At 36.1% G+C, this 16,419-nt stretch overlaps 1 long non-coding RNA gene across 1 annotated transcript; it reads left to right on the top strand.

Moving 5' to 3' along the window:
* Positions 1–4,551: 4,551 nt before the first annotated feature.
* Positions 4,552–6,439, top strand: LOC147760681 (uncharacterized). The gene is made up of 3 exons (XR_015335381.1): positions 4,552–4,752; positions 4,976–5,226; positions 5,386–6,439. It is a non-coding gene; the product is annotated as an uncharacterized LOC147760681 (long non-coding RNA).
* Positions 6,440–16,419: the final 9,980 nt, after the last annotated feature.

Here is a 16,419-nt window from a genome sequence, read left to right as displayed (position 1 = left end):
AATACATACACGATAAAAGTAGAAAATTAAAACGTCAGATACTTACGCATCCAAGAGAGTACGGCTGAAATAAAAAAAAAACAAATTTATTTTAACACACAAATTATGATGGAGAAAACCATGAACTTATCATCTCTAAAAACGAGAGAGAGAGAGAGAGAGAGATGAGAATAAATCTTACCTTCGCTGCCGCCATGGCAAATAACAACAAAGCACAGCAAAGTCCAAGGATCCTCATCGTTGTACAGAATCAAGAGCCTAATATACAAATTAAGACTCTTACTGTTAGGCCTATATACCTCGTCAATTCTGTTGTTACCAATTGACGACTGTGTGCCGAACTCCAAAACCCCTTGGTATATATAGTGCCCGAGGCCTGCGTCAGTTTGCCGACTCGTTTTTGTTGGTTTACGGCCATAATTGTGAAAAAACTTAACATAACCAGTTTTTTCTCAAATAAAGCTTCTTTTGGGTTAAAATGCGGCTTGTATCTTAAGATATGAAGTACGCCTTAGTTGACTGGGTTCAAGCGCAGATTAACATTGATTAGGTTGCTGGGACGAAGTCCTGTTTTTTAATTAAAATTATCACGTGAGGTATTTATTCCAATACTTTTAAATTCACACGCGATCGAAAAGGCTATAAGCAATGGATCGGATCTAAAATTAGAACATTGAATTATTATGTTAATCCTGTGTATGATAAGAAGAACCATTGAATTTATTCTCATTCAACTGTTCTGGAATGATGGTAAAGACATACGGGATATGAAGAACATGCAGTTTGTTTAAAAGCTGCCAAAGTTCTATGGTGAAGATTATCCTACGACCTAAGTTCAATGATCGACACTTACACATTTGAAAAGATTATTAAAATCCGTGTGCTCATGCAATTGTCCGATTAACTTAACTGTGCCATCTGCACCTTCTAACCCTTTTATAATTTATTTTTTGTCTTTTAATTATTTTAGATAAAATTAAAAAGGCTCATTATACACCTAATGTATTTGCCATAACTTATTTGCATGCATTAAGTGCTGTTAATTTATTGTCTCGTTTATTCCCATTTTGTTCGTCTCACTTTCATACAAATTAGTCTTTTATGCTTCTCTTGTTAGCTTTTACTTTTACAGGTGTAATTTCTGTTGACTGTCGGTGTATTTCACCTAGTGGTTTTACACTGGGCTTCATATGCTTCTACTATATTACCGGCTCATCATCCTGTAGTTTATAATAAGAACCTAAGCTCCGTCTTACTTTTACCGTATTCCGCCTGCGAATCAGTGCGTTTAACATTTACATTAGACTCATGGTCACTTTTTGGCCCTGATACAGACTAGGTGTTGACGCTCTCGCCTCAGTGGGGATAATACTTAATACTGTTATGTGATCACGAAGATCGCCTTTATAACACTCATAAGTTGCATATGTTTCTTACATGTACCATTTACTTTTTGAGCAAAATATATAATGTTAACAGTCACCTTATACTAGTGTTATAAAACTGAGTTCAAAACTACATGTAATATTATTATAATACTATGACCCCCTCCTTAAGCACACACACACACACACACACACACACACACACACACACACGGCAAAAATTGCTTTAGCACGGTATCAATTTGTTTTCACAATTACTTAATTCTATAATTATCCTAAAGAAAAAGAACCCAACAAAACAAAGTTATTACATGTGTACTACGTAGAATGATTACCTTTTCCAACCCTCCAGCATTACGTTATCAATACGCTTTATTGTAAAGTGAAAAGAGGGCGTGAATCTTTTTTATGATAGGCGTGGCTAATTTACATCTTGCCCCGCCCTCATGCCGCAGACAAGTTGCTGACAGACAATGATCTGCTCTGTGGGTGGCTGAAGGGTGAGATACACATGATAGAAGGGCACTGCATTTAAGACGCATTTTAGAGGCTAATTATACTGATGATATCTGTTTGCGGAGTATATGGGTACCTAACTATTTCACTACTGAACAAAGCCAGAAAATTGGCTCAAACATTTTTACCCAAGATAAATCAATATCGACCCAACCAAATGAAACAGTGCACATGTGCTGTAACAAGAAAGAAAAGGCGTCTGTTTTGGGCCAATTGTCATTCTAACAGCATATAGGAGGACTTTTCACTTATCCTGGATTGGAGAACTTTAAAATTAAGGTCTAAAGTTGAAACCCACATTCCGTCTACATCAGTCTTGCAATGTATCCAATACTGCCGTATGCGCGTCGAAGTATTTAATTTTTCATTACATCAGTGCTGTAGATGGGAAAGTTGTTTAAGGCATTTTTGTGTATCTGTCATTTCGTTCATGTTTGTGTGCTTTCGATTGACATTAGCTGAGGTGAATATCAATATACTAGCAGCACTTGCAGTTGAATAAGATCTTCTTAAACCACTAAATAGCAAACCGATATTTTGAGCAATACACGGTGAGAAAGAGAATGTCTTACTGATAGATACATATCATTAAAAAATGCGGGACATCAGTCGCCATATGCCTTAATGAAAAGCAGTTGGTTTTGTATATCTTATTCTCATGTCTGCATTTTAATTAGCTGAGATCAATAAAAAACACTTAAATTATATACAAATTATGCATTTATTTCACCTTCTGTGCAGCTGACGAGGCTAATGCTTTTCAAACCTATAATTCTTCTTGTCTGACTCTGCCTTATCAGTACCAGTGAAAACAAACGTTTTGATTTAACATGTTTTATCAATTAAAATTGCCACCATGCCACAAGAAGTCTTAAAAATCGCACAGAGGCATGCTAACTGAAACTGGTTATTGTCTCAGAGCCCATTCCCATAGACACAATCGGTCTACGTGGATCGACTCAAATGTACGGGGACTCTCGCTAAGTGCAATCAGCTTAACTGAGTGACTCACCTCGTCTTGCTTCTTACGCACTAGTACATGTACATTCTCCAGCTTTTCTGTATTCTACTTAACGTCTGGGGGAGATGTGTCAAGCTGATTGCAGTCAGCGAGAGTCCTTGCAGAGCTGGGAAGATCCATGTAGACCGAAGGTCTCTATGGGAATGGGGCCTTAAGATACATGTACTTTCCGGCCATACTGCTTTACCGACCAACAGCTAGGGTGAGACGGCGAGAGGTGGGGGGGGCATGTCATGTCTCGGCTTTCCGTCGATTTATTTGTTTGATAAATATGGTCCCAGGACAGCGAACCGGATGACTTCTCGGGTCGACATCTGTCTACGTGCTCGCATTACAAATAAAGACCTGGGATTGATTCGAACTGATTCCGCGTGTGTCCAGTTTCGTACTGTCGTACTGGTAGACCGTTCTCAAAGGCCTAAACCAGTATAATATAAATACTGATTTCAGGAAAGAGAAATTTTCATAATAAAGATATGTGCCACAGGATTTTGTTATGATAGAAGCGCAGAAGAAGTTTTTTTTTTCTTTCTGAGAGAGAAGATGATAGTTGCGACTCAACCGTGTGGAATTTTTTTTTTTTTTTGAAAACTTACAGATTTAGGAAGTGTCATTATAGATTTGTTGAATTATCCATTATCACCATTTTTAGAAGAAATTCGTACCAGATTCTCTTTAAAAAGTTGAAATTTGGATGCGGTATGATCAGTTAACATAACAATGCGGCATCATTTTCGTACTTTAAGACGAAATATGCGGAGTGACAGGAAAATTTAGTAACCATTATGTTCACATGGCAATCAGCACTGAAATAATTTGATGACTGGAAATTTTTGATCACAGGGTAACTTACCAAACAAAGACCCCAAATCGTGGTGCTACAGGTACATGCGCAGGGTACGAATTTTCTTCGAGAGGCCAACAGACAATTATCACTTTTCTCAAAGGGAAGCAGCCGATGTGGAAGATAAGCGTATACACTTAAAGTTTTATAATAATAAATAATCGACATAATTTTTGTATTCATTTTACAAGATGTTAATATAAGACAGCTGCCGTCTGTGTAGAGTAATATCACCAAACACGCCTCCGACGTTCTCGAAACAGGTGTCTCAATTATAAAAACGTATATTTATGTCAATTTGTTTATGAATTTGAATGGATTGAACATGGAATTATGTCCATATATTACAACATTAAAGAATTTCATCAGCTGTGTTCTACTCTCAGTACGAAATATTGGCGTGATATAAATATGTCAGAAATATCAGAGTGGTCATAACTCAGATCTTAAACTGTTATTGGAAGAAGCTACCATTATAATATGATTCTATGTACATGTATTGTTTTTGGAATATCGCTATCAGCGACAAACGGGAAATTCCATAAATAGTCCCTAAGGACCTAAGGATCTCACGCACAGGCATATTCCAGCATTAGTGATTTATTTCATCAAAATGTTCGTGCTCCGCTGAATATGAGTATATAACCCATATGAATATATAACCCAACAACTTAAGAGACTTAAAAATCCATAAATATGACGGTTATTCCCCATGTCATGAAATTTTAGAGAAAAATTATATAATCACTTCTGCAAATAGGTAGATACTTTTCGTATTTTGGGGAATACCCGCTTTAAGGGTCTGCCGCTAGATGGCGTGGGGGTGAAAGCAGTCCTTCTTAAATCTCGCAGAATCTCGCTCACGGCTTTACACCAGAGTTTAACATGGAGCGTGTGCACGCGTCGCTGACAGTGAAGCAACTCAAACGCAATTTACTTGAATGTGGTGCCATAACATCTGGATGAAAATGTGAATTGACTGAAAGGTATGTGTTTTATTTTCATTTAGTGCTTGAAAAATACGACTGCTAACTATTTTCCTTGAAAAAAATCGAACATTAGTCGAGGTGTGTGTGTCAAATCTGACATGTTATGTACATGTAGACTACTGTAGGTACGAGTAGGCCTACGCTCATATTTTGTTTTAGTAGCACGAAAGACGAAGATTTTTTATACTTAGTAAATGTACTTATTTTTTTTCTTTATAAGGTTACCCAAAGAAGGCCCATATATTGGGGGCAAAGCCTGAAACTGTCGATTTCAAGACCCCAGGACAGCCAACTTCAAGAGCAGGATAAAATGATTACTTCAGGAATCTTACCCGTCACTTCACATCAGCGGCAAAGATTGATGTAGCCACCAGTTATGCCTACCCTAAAGCTGACTTACAGGCGGCTGTGATGGACAACAACTATTGCCAAGTGCCATGAAAACAATAATGCATGGATAGAGGGAATGATGTAAGTGAAAACAGAGGTCTAATATTAAGAATCAGGCCCAAATATGAGAAAGAATTATCAAACTCGGTGATGTGTGACATCATAGAAATATAAAATTGTATCTTAACTATTTAATGCTGTAACCATCTACCATGCTTTAATGGGATATGACTATTTCAGGTTGAGGAACAAACAGCGAAGGACACTGAGCATAGCAAGTTATAACAAGGAAAGAGCGCAATCTGACACAAGGAGAGACAATGGCGGATCACTGCTTCCAGATTTGGAGAGATAATGTCAGCTACAGAGAAGTATATGAACAAACTGTATGAATAATTGTTGTGTCCAAAAACCATTGCAGACACATGACAGTTGGACCCGGACCCGATTTCCCCTTTTTGGAATGTGTATCTCGTGCACGAATCTGGGCCTAAAGAAAACCCGCGAATACTATACTAAGTTAGAAGGCCAGATGTTCATTACAAATCGCCCATTCTGCTATTTTGTTGTGTTTACATTCAAAGATCTGTTTTAGGGGTTGATTCATTCTGACGCTGGATATTTTTCTACATGTATTTTGCCCAGGATAACTTTTTTTAATGAAAAACACTATAGGAAGTATGTGTCAACCAGTTTATAGAAAGTACCCCTGTATGAGATGGTTTTAGCTGCAATTATAATTTTGAAGTGCAATTTTAAAAAATGTTTTCACTAAAATGAAATAATTTGGTGGTGCTATATTCTTTACAAAAAGTACTTATGTGTTTATGCTGTTTTTAATAATATTTAACTGTAATGAAAAAAAACCTATGATGCTATTTTGTAAAGTATTTTAGTGGGATGAAATAAATTGCTAGTTGTATTTACAGCAAATAATTTGGTTTTTCTGCTTTTTAAAGAATTTTCAAAGTGATGACATAATGTGGTGGTTCTATTCAAGTAAAATAATTCATAAGTACTATTTTGTAAAAAGGAACAAAAAACTGTGTTAATTTGTAAAATGTTTGCTTTCTTTAATTTTTATTTCTTAAACTGTTACAAAAAGTTTTCCATACCTACAGTAATCCATTGGCTGAGAAATTGCAGCTATATATTCAGGAAAGTTAGCACAAATAAATTATCTAAGTATTACATGGTTTCATGGTTTTTACTATGGACTGAATAATTATTTTGTTTAAATAAAATATTTGGTTTTGCTGCTTTTTAATGAATTTTCAGAGCGATGGTGTTTCTACTCAAGTAAAACAATTCAGAAGTGCTATTTTGTAAAAAAAAAAAGAACAAAAACTGTTCATTTATAAAATGTTTTCTATCTTTAAATTTTATTTCTTAAACTGTTACAAAAAGATTTCCAAACACGCATTATTCCATTGGCTGAGAAATTGCATCTATACTCCCCAGTACATGAACAAATAAATTATCTAACTATATCTAGTTTTATGATTCTTACGAGGTACTGAATAATGATTTTAAATAAAAATAATTATTTAATTAACATTACCGGTCATGCTCAATACATCAATAAAAAAGGGTATTACTTAATAACACAACCTTATGCGGGTAGTAGGCTACCGGGACTTATATATATTTACTGACAACTCTTCTGAAATTACGGACATAAGAAAACGCACTTTGATAAATCATACTTCCTAGGGGCACTTTCTTGCTATGGAGCTCTCTTTCCAAAACTTTATAAGGTTTGCCAAGATCAATTAACCTTTTTACGTGTAATCTTTTTGAGGCAACTCGTCTATCTATAGGGGCCTAATTACTGTTCCTGGGTCAAGTTGTAACTGACCCTTTAACATGGAAGGTGTGTTGACATGGGCAACCCTTCACTTCAAACGAAGCCCTGAATCCTCAAGAAAATTATGCCCACCTTGCCGACTTTGACATTCAGGTACACAACAATACTGAGGCATGTTTATTAAGGCCAGTACCACAGTCCAACGTAATACAATATCCAACATGGCGACCTAGGAAGGACTGAATTCACACTAGCGACACCTGGCGCCAAGCGGGCTGGTATTCCTCATTCCTTTAAATCATTCGTCAAGCAAACGTCAAGCAAACTTGGCAAACTATTCACGACAAAACATAAATGAAGTAGATTGAGATATAAAGAGCAGCATTAGCTTTTATTCTCACTCAGCGTGTAAAATAAACCTGACAGTAAGTATCTTGAAATGATTTCCAGAGATGTCTGCTGTTGCTTTTCCTCAGGCGTGAGTGCACTTGGGCTGATCAAAGCTGCACCTGTACAAAAAGAATAAAAGACATTTTGAATTGAAAGCGATTTATACTAGAAGCGCCCTATAGGAGCTTGCTTGTTAAAAGGAATCGTCGCCATTTGGGATGCTTTCCCGCAGGTTAAGCACAGATTGATTAATAGTCGTCTAATTAAACGAATGACCGCTGAAAGGGCTTCGTGCGAGACTTATGATAAATGACCGTCCCAACCAACCAAACGGAAATAAAATTTGAAGGATTGCAGCTTGTCACGATGGCGACCGTACTGCCGTCTGGCGGTCTGAATTGGGTACTACGATGAACAGAACGGACGACACTAGCTGTTCTTTAGCACTAAATCAAACGATATTCTTTAATGCATTTGATCCCCGTGTAAACAGAGAAAGCTATGTAAGAAATTCCTCTGGGTTTATAAAGTAGAGTATATATATCAATGACGTCACGTATCGAATCTATATTTATCTACATGTATAAGCGGCTGTATAAGGGAGGTATAGGCCTATACGACGCAAACATGAGCTCAATTATAGGCATGTGCATGCTCCATGTAGGCATGGCAAGCTTAACATATACAGATAGAAAATAAGTATCCATATCATGTCATAACTGATTCGCAAAGTGCGTGCCGATGCAGACCCTTATATATTATTAAGTATCCAAAGATTTTTTTAAAAAAATTAGCCGTGAATAAGAAAAGAAGAGAGCCAAATGGAAGAAAAGAGAAAGGAGGAGAAAGCGACGAGGAAAAGAGAAGTATGACAAATCAAGGATACAAGCAAACGCATGGAAGAGGAAGTAAGAGCACTTACTTAGAACTTAAAGAAACAAGTTCTCAGACACGCAGCAAGGGTTGGGAAGTTATTACCGTTGCCTCCGCAGCCGCCGTAGATAAATCTTCGACAGAAAAATCCGTTAAAGTAGTATCTTGGAAAATACGCTAAGCAGTTACCAGGGTCTGCAGGCAAGGAACAAGCTCTGGGTCGAAACCGAGCCTAAAGATAAAAAATAAAAGTAACAAACCCCGCCGGGGCTTTAGACATCATCGGTCTAAGTGGATCATTTGCTACATGTACTAGTCAGAGAGAGAGAGGGAAAGAGAGAGAGAGAGAGAGAGAGAGAGAGAGAGAGCTGCAAACATGGATAACAGTTTTTTCAAAGGCTCACTTAATGCACAGAACTGAGAAATTAAATATATATAAAACTACTAGGGATGAAACACTCATCACGAGTGCTACAACCAGTCCTCATGTGCTGATATCACTAAATTAAACCAGGAATGGATGTCCATTTACACGTGTACAAAAGATAACTCTAGATCCACCGAGACTGAAAATAAACCAATCAATACCTTACCTCGACGAGTGAAAGGGCCACCAACAAAAGCACAAAGCTAACACCCAGCTTAAACTGCATTTTACCAAGATGAGAAAAATACCAACCACAGTCTTTGTACAAGGTTTACTGTCTAAGACTGTTCTTCTAGCCCGGCGCCCAACCTCATTTATATGGGAATGAAACCCTGCATTTAGAAGTTTTTTTTTCTTTTTTTTTTATTTTCAAGCTGGAATCTCAGTGTGTGTGACTATCAAAATTTGTCTTTATTAAATGTGATCACCATTTATTACGTATGTCTATAGTTAAAATGGGGCGAAAAATTGTGAATCTCACGCAAGGGACAAAAAAAATTAATTATAACTTTTCATTGCTTTACTGCAAACACGGCCAACCCTCTTTGGTATCCATACGGTTTCCTGGTCAGCAGATGACCCCTGGATGAAATAAGAATAGCTGTAAATAGTGAGGTGGGTTACAGCTGGGCTGGCTACCACAGCGCCCTGGTTAAGTCACGAACTGATCATTTACTCTGTGGTCCTGTGGTCTTCTCTTAGCTTTCAAACAGAAAAAGCTCCCTCTACGACACACAATGTACTCGAATATGTTTATGTAATTAAAATAAAAATAATAAAATATATTTTTGTGAGGGGTGGGGGCTGAGGGCAATTCGTTTTTTGTAAATTTTTTTGTAAAGGATGTAGCATGTCTTTGAGATTTATTAACATACAAATCATATCAAATCGTGTGCGTGTGTGTTTGAAATAACTGGCTAGTACACGGAAAACCTCAGGCATGCATGCACAAATGCCATTATCAAGGCTTCAACCACAGGTTCGTGAACATTACGAGTTCGTCCCTGTTCCCAATCACTCACTCTTTTTGTTGTGGTCAGTGTTTCGTAAAAAGAAAAAGAGATTAAACTTCTGTGATTGGATAGTGTAACGCCACTTTTTGAATTTATTTATTCATATGTTTTTTTGTTCAGAATGTATCAAGGGGTTTTTACAACTTCGTTTTAGGGCCCTCATTCTTATTTGTTATGTAAATATGATACATACTGTATACGTTACCAAATAACTTAAAGGTATTGTTTTCTGATTTCTTTGTTTGTTCTCTGTTGTCGCTACATTTATTTAAAAGAAAACGAGACAAATAAGATTTCTTGCTTTCAACAATCTGTGAAAATTGTCCCTTTGACTTATACGTTACAGATATGTAAGTGACCAAATAATATGAAGGTGTTGTTTTTTGATTCCATTGATTGTTTTCTGTTGTCACGACTTTGTGAGTGGGTGTGACTTTGTATATGTGCGCACTTCGATTTACGGCCCTCATTCTTATTTGTTATGTAAATATGATACATATACCTTACCAAATAACGTGAAGGTATTGTTTTCTGATTTCGTTGTTTTTTGTCTGTTGTCGCGACTCTGTGGTTGCGAGCGACGTTGTATATGTGCGCATGCTTGTTTTTACGTCGCTTATTCTTCTTTGTTACGCTAAAATGATACATACGTTACCGAAACATACGTTACCATGAAGAGTGTAAATATTTATTCTATTTTCATTAGTTTTCTTTCGCTTTGTGGACCAACACTTATGTCTTTTATTTGTATTTCATGGAAATAGTGTTGGCGCACGAAAGGAAAGACAACCAATGAAAATAGAATAAAAATATTTACACGCTTTATGGTAACGTATGTATCATTTTAACGTAACATCAATAAAATGAAAGAAAACGAGACAAATAAGATTTCTTGCGTTCAACTATCCGTGAAAATTGTTCATACGATACATACCCTGTACGTTACCGATATATACATAACCAAATAATATGAATATGTTGTTTTCTGCTGTTTTCATTGATTATTTTTTGTTGCCAAGGCTTTGTTAGTGCGAGCGACGTTGTATATATGCGCACGTTTGTAGGTCGTTCATTCTGTTTGTTACGTCAATATAGTATATATGTTACCGATACATACGTTACCATGAAGCTTGTAAATATTTATTTATTCTATTTTCTTTGGTCGTCTTTCGTTTTGTGCGCCAGCACCTACGTCTTAATGCTACATTAAATTGAAAGAAAACGAGACAAATAAGATTTCTTGCTTTCAACAATCTGTGAAAATTATCCATTTGACTCATACGTTACAGATATGTAAGTGATCAAATAATATGAAGGTGTTGTTTTCTGATTCCATTGATTGTTTTCTGTTGTCACGACTTTGTCAGTGGGTGTGACTTTGTATATGTGCGCACTACGTTTTACGGCCCTCATTCTTATTTGTTATGTAAATATGATACATATACCTTATTAAATAACGTGAAGGTATTGTTTTCTGATATCATTGTTTTTTTCTTTGTTGTCGTGACTTTGTTGTTGCGTGCGACGTTGTATATGTGCGCACCCTTGTTTTTACGTCGCTTATTCTTCTTTGTTACGCTAAAATGATACATACGTTACCGATACATACGTTACCATTAAGCATGTAAATATTTAATCTATTTTCATTGGGTTTCTTTCGCTTTGTGGGTCAACACTTATGTCATTTTATTTGTGTTTCATTAAAATAGTGTTGTCGCACAAAATGAAAGACAATCAATGAAAATAGAATAAAAAACATTTACACGCTTTATGGTAACGTATGTATCATTTTAACGTAACAAAGAAGAATGAGCGACGAAATAGCATGCGTGCGCACATATACAACGTCGCACGCAACCACAGAGTCGCGACAACAGAGAACAAACAATGAAATCAGAAAACACTACCTTCACATTATTTGGTAACGTATGTATCGGTGGCGTATGCATCATATGAACCATTTCAACAAACTTTTTCAAGACAAGTAATTTTTACTTGCCCTGCTTTTCCTTCTTATTGTAATGTAGTGTACCGTAAGAATAAGGCGTTTGCTCACATAACGGACGGCAAACAATAAAAATAAATGTATTTAAATGCTACATGGTAACTATTTTCATTGGTTGTATTTCGTTTTGTGCGCCAACACTCATGGCTTAATGTTACATTAAAATGAAAATAAGAGAAAAAAAGACAAATAAGTTTTCTTGCCTTCAACTATCTGTGAAAATTGTTCATATTATACATACGTTACTGATATATACATGGCCAAATAATATGAATGTGTTGTTTTCTGATTCCATTGATTGTTTTCTATTGTCACGGCTTTGTTATGTTTATTTTGTATTGTTGCGACTTTGTATATGTGCGCATCTTTGTAGGTCGTTCATTCTGTTTGTTACGTCAATATGATACATACCGATACAAACGTTACCATGAAGCTTGTAAATATTTATTAATTCTATTTTCATTGGTTGTCTTTCGGTTTGTGGGCCAGCACTTATGCCTTAATGCTACATTTAATTAAAAGAAAACGAGACAAATAATATTTCTTGCCTTCAACAATCTGTGAAAATTGTCCATTTGACTCATACGTTACAGATATGTAAGTGACCAAATAATATGAAGGTGTTGTTTTCTGATTCCATTGATTGTTTTTTGTTGTTGTCACGACTTTGTGAGTGGGTGTGAATTTGTATATGTGCGCACTACGTTTTACGGCCCTCATTCTTATTTGTTATGTAAATATGATACATATACCTTACCAAATAACGTGAAGGTATTTGTTTCTGATTTCATTGTTTTTTGTCTGTTGTCGTGACTCTGTGGTTGCGTGCGACGTTGTATATGTGCGCACGCTTGTTTTTACGTCGCTTATTCTACTTTGTTACGCTAAAATGATACATACGTTACCGATACACACGTTACCATGAAGCGTGTAAATATTCATTTTATTTTCATTGGTTTTCCTTTGCTTTGTGGGCCAACACTTATGTCTTTTATTTATGCTTCATGTAAATAGTGTTGGCGCACAAAATGAAAGACAACCAATGAAAATAGAATAAAAATATTTACACGCTTTATGGTAACGTATGTATCATTTTAAAGTAACAAAGAAGAATGACTCTGTGGTTGCGTGCGACGTTGTATATGTGCGCACGCTTGTTTTTACGTCGCTTATTCTTCTTTGTTACGCTAAAATGATACATACGTTACCGATACATACGTTACCATTAAGCGTGTAAATATTTAATCTGTTTTCATTGGGTTTCTTTCGCTTTGTGGGCCAACACTTATGTCATTTTATTTGTGTTTCATTAAAAAAGTGTTGTTGCACAAAATGAAAGACAACCAATGAAAAAAGAATAAAAAATATTTACAAGCTTTATGGTAACGTATGTATCATTTTAACGTAACAAAGAAGAATGAGCGACGTAATAACATGCGTGCGCACATATACAACGTCGCAAGCAACCACAGAGTCGCGACAACAGAGAACAAACAATGAAATCAGAAAACACTACCTTCACATTATTTGGTAACGTATGTATCGGTGACGTATGCATCATATGAACAATTTCAACAAACTTTTTCAAGACAAGTAATCTTTACTTGCCCTGCTTTTCCTTCTTATTGTAATGTAGTATACCGTAAGAATAATAAACAAACAATATAAAATAAAAGTATTTACACGCTACATGGTAACTATTTTCATTGGTTGTATTTCGTTTTGTGCGCCAACACTTATGTTTTAATGTTACATTAAAATGAAAGAAAACGAGACAAATAAGATTTCTTGCTTTCAACTATCTGTAAAAATTGTTCATATGATACATACGTTACCGATATATACATAACCAAATAATATGAATGTGTTGTTTTCTGCTGTTTCCATTGCTTGTTTTCTGTTGTCACGGCTTTGTTAGTGCGTGCGATGTTGTATATGTGCGCACGTTTGTAGGTCGTTCATTCTGTTTGTTACGTCAATATGATACATACATTACCGATACATACGTTACCATGAAGCTTGTAAATATTTATTTATTCTTTTTTCATTGGTTGTCTTTCGTTTTGTAGGCCAGGCCCCTGTTTCACAAAAAAACTTAAGTCGGTTTCCCTGACTAAGAGCTTGGTTACCAACGTAATTAAGTCGTTACGTCACTAAGTCCCGTTTCACAAAGAATCTAAAAGGTCGCTTACGTCGATTTTTTCTTAGCTGCTAGTCGACGATGTCTAGCCTCCTCGGGAGGAGACTTAAGTCGGCAAGCTCAACTAAAAGTCGGTAAATGAGAGCATAAACAACAAAAATTTGGAAAGAACATACCTCCTTCAAGATATTGTGTCACAATATCCTTGAATAACACTGACATTTATGGAATATTGAAATAAAAAATAAAATGCCACTTCACCCAGCCGATCGCGTGTTTGTTTATGTTTTTGACCGCTAGACGTCCATCAGCAGTGTTCCACGACAAGCTAATGTTTAACTATTACTTTGTACATGTAGTTGTATCGAAGTTAAACTAATCAATAAAGTTCAAAAATAAACTTTGTTTGTGTTTTGGCTGATTTTTATTGTTGATCAACGATCGTTCTCGGCCGAAAGAGGCCATGAAATGTCATGTCTTATGTCTGGGGCTCTCCGTTTATTTATTATTTATTTACTTGAGAAGTATGGTCCCAGGACAGCGAACCGGGTGACTTCTCGGGTCGACATCTGTCTACGTGCTCGCATTACAAATAAATACCCGGGATTGATTCGAATCGATGCCTCGTGTGTACAGTTTTGGACGTTCCGTATCCTGACCGCCGTACTGGTAGACCGTTCTCACAGGCCTAAGCCAGTACAATATAAATACTGATTTAAGGAAAGAGAGATTTTCATAATAAAGATATGTGCCACAGGATTTCGTTATGATAGAAGCACAGAAGAAGTTTTTTTTTTTTTTTTTTTTTTTGAAAGAGAAAGTGATAGTCGCGGCTCAACCCTGTGGAAAGATTTTTTTTTGAAAACTTGCAGATTTAGGAAGTGGCATTATAGAATTGTTGAATTATCCATTATCACCATTTTAGAAGAAATTCGTACCAGATTCTCTTTAAAAAGTTGAAATTTGGATGCAGTATGATCAGTTAACATAACATGTGCAGGGTATGAATTTTCTTCGAGAGGCCAACAGACAATTATCACTTTTCTCAAAGGGAAGCAGCCGATGTGGAAGATAAGCGTATACACTTAAAGTTTTATAATAATAAATAATCGACATAAATTTTGTATTCATTTTACAAGATGTTAATATAAGACAGCTGCCGTCTGTGTAGAGTAATATTACCAAACACGCCTCCGACGTTCTCGAAACAGGTGTCTCAATTATAAAAACGTATATTTATGTCAATTTGTTTATGAATTTGAATGGATTGAACATGGAATTATGTCTATGTAGTAAAACAGTAAAGAATTTCATCAGCTGTGTTCTACTCTCAGTACGAAATATTGACATGATATAAATATGTCCGAAATATCAGAGCGGTCATAACTCAGATCTTAAACTGTTGGTGAAAGAAGCTACCGTATAATATGATTCTATGTACATGTATTGTTTTTGTAATATCGCGATCACCGACAAACGGAAAATTCCATAAATTTAATCAAAATGTTCGTGCTCCGCTTAATGTGAGATATAACCCTACAACTTAACAGACTTGAATATCCAACCATGTGTTGGTTATTCCCCATGTCATGCAATTTTAGAGAAAATTCAAATCTAATCACTTCTACAAATAGGTGGTTATTTTTCGAATTCTTATTCTTTTAAAATCATTCGTCAAGCAAACGGAGACAACATGCTTAACTTGGCAAACTATTCACGACAAAACGCAAAGGAATTAGATTAATACATAAAGAGCAATATCAGCTTTTATTCTCACTCAAAGTGTAAAGTAAACCTGACATTAAGCATCTTGAAATGATTCCCAGAGATTCCTGCGGTTGCTTTTCTAAAGCAGTGAGTGCACATGGGCTGATCAAAGCTGCGCCTGTATAAAAAGAATAAAAGACATAGTGAATTGAAAGCGATTATAGAAGCGCCCTAGAAGGGCTTGCTTGTTAAAAGGAATTGCCACTTGGGATGCTTTCCCGCAGGCAAGCACAGATTGATTAATCGTCATCTAAATAAACGAATGACCGCTGAAGGGGCTTCGTGCGAGACTTATGATAAAGGACCGTCCCAACCAACTAAACGGGAAATAAAATTTGAAGGATTGCAGCTTGTCACGATGGCGACCGTACTGCCTTCTGGCGGTCCGAATTGGGTACTACGACGAACAGGACGGTCGACACTGTTCTGTAGCACTAAAACAAATGATATGCTTTAATCCCTTTAATCCATGTGTAAACAAGAGAAGGCTATGTTAATAATTCTTCTGGGTTTATTAAACAAACTTTATATATATATTCATAAAGTCACGTATCGAAGCCATATTAATCTATAAGCGGCTATGTAAGAGAGGCATACATGTACGATAGACGCAAAAATGAGCTTGATTATAGGCAAGACAAGCGTAACATATAGAAATAGAAAATAAGTATTCAAATCATGTCATAACTGATCCGCAAAGTGCGTGCCGATGCTAACCCTTATATATTATTGAGTATCCAAAGATTTCAAAGAAAATTAGCCGCGAATAAGAAAAGAAGAGCGCCAAAGGGAAGAAAAAGAGAATGGAGGAGAAAGCGACGAAGAAAAGAGAAGTATGACAAATCAAGGATT

Source organism: Lingula anatina, chromosome 7 (genome assembly GCF_051362555.1).
Source record: "Lingula anatina isolate TDL-2025a chromosome 7, LinAna3.0, whole genome shotgun sequence".
NCBI classification, from domain to species: domain Eukaryota; kingdom Metazoa; phylum Brachiopoda; class Lingulata; order Lingulida; family Lingulidae; genus Lingula; species Lingula anatina.
The sequence above is the reverse complement of the archived record's forward strand: the minus strand, read 5'-3'. Positions and strand labels throughout refer to the sequence as shown.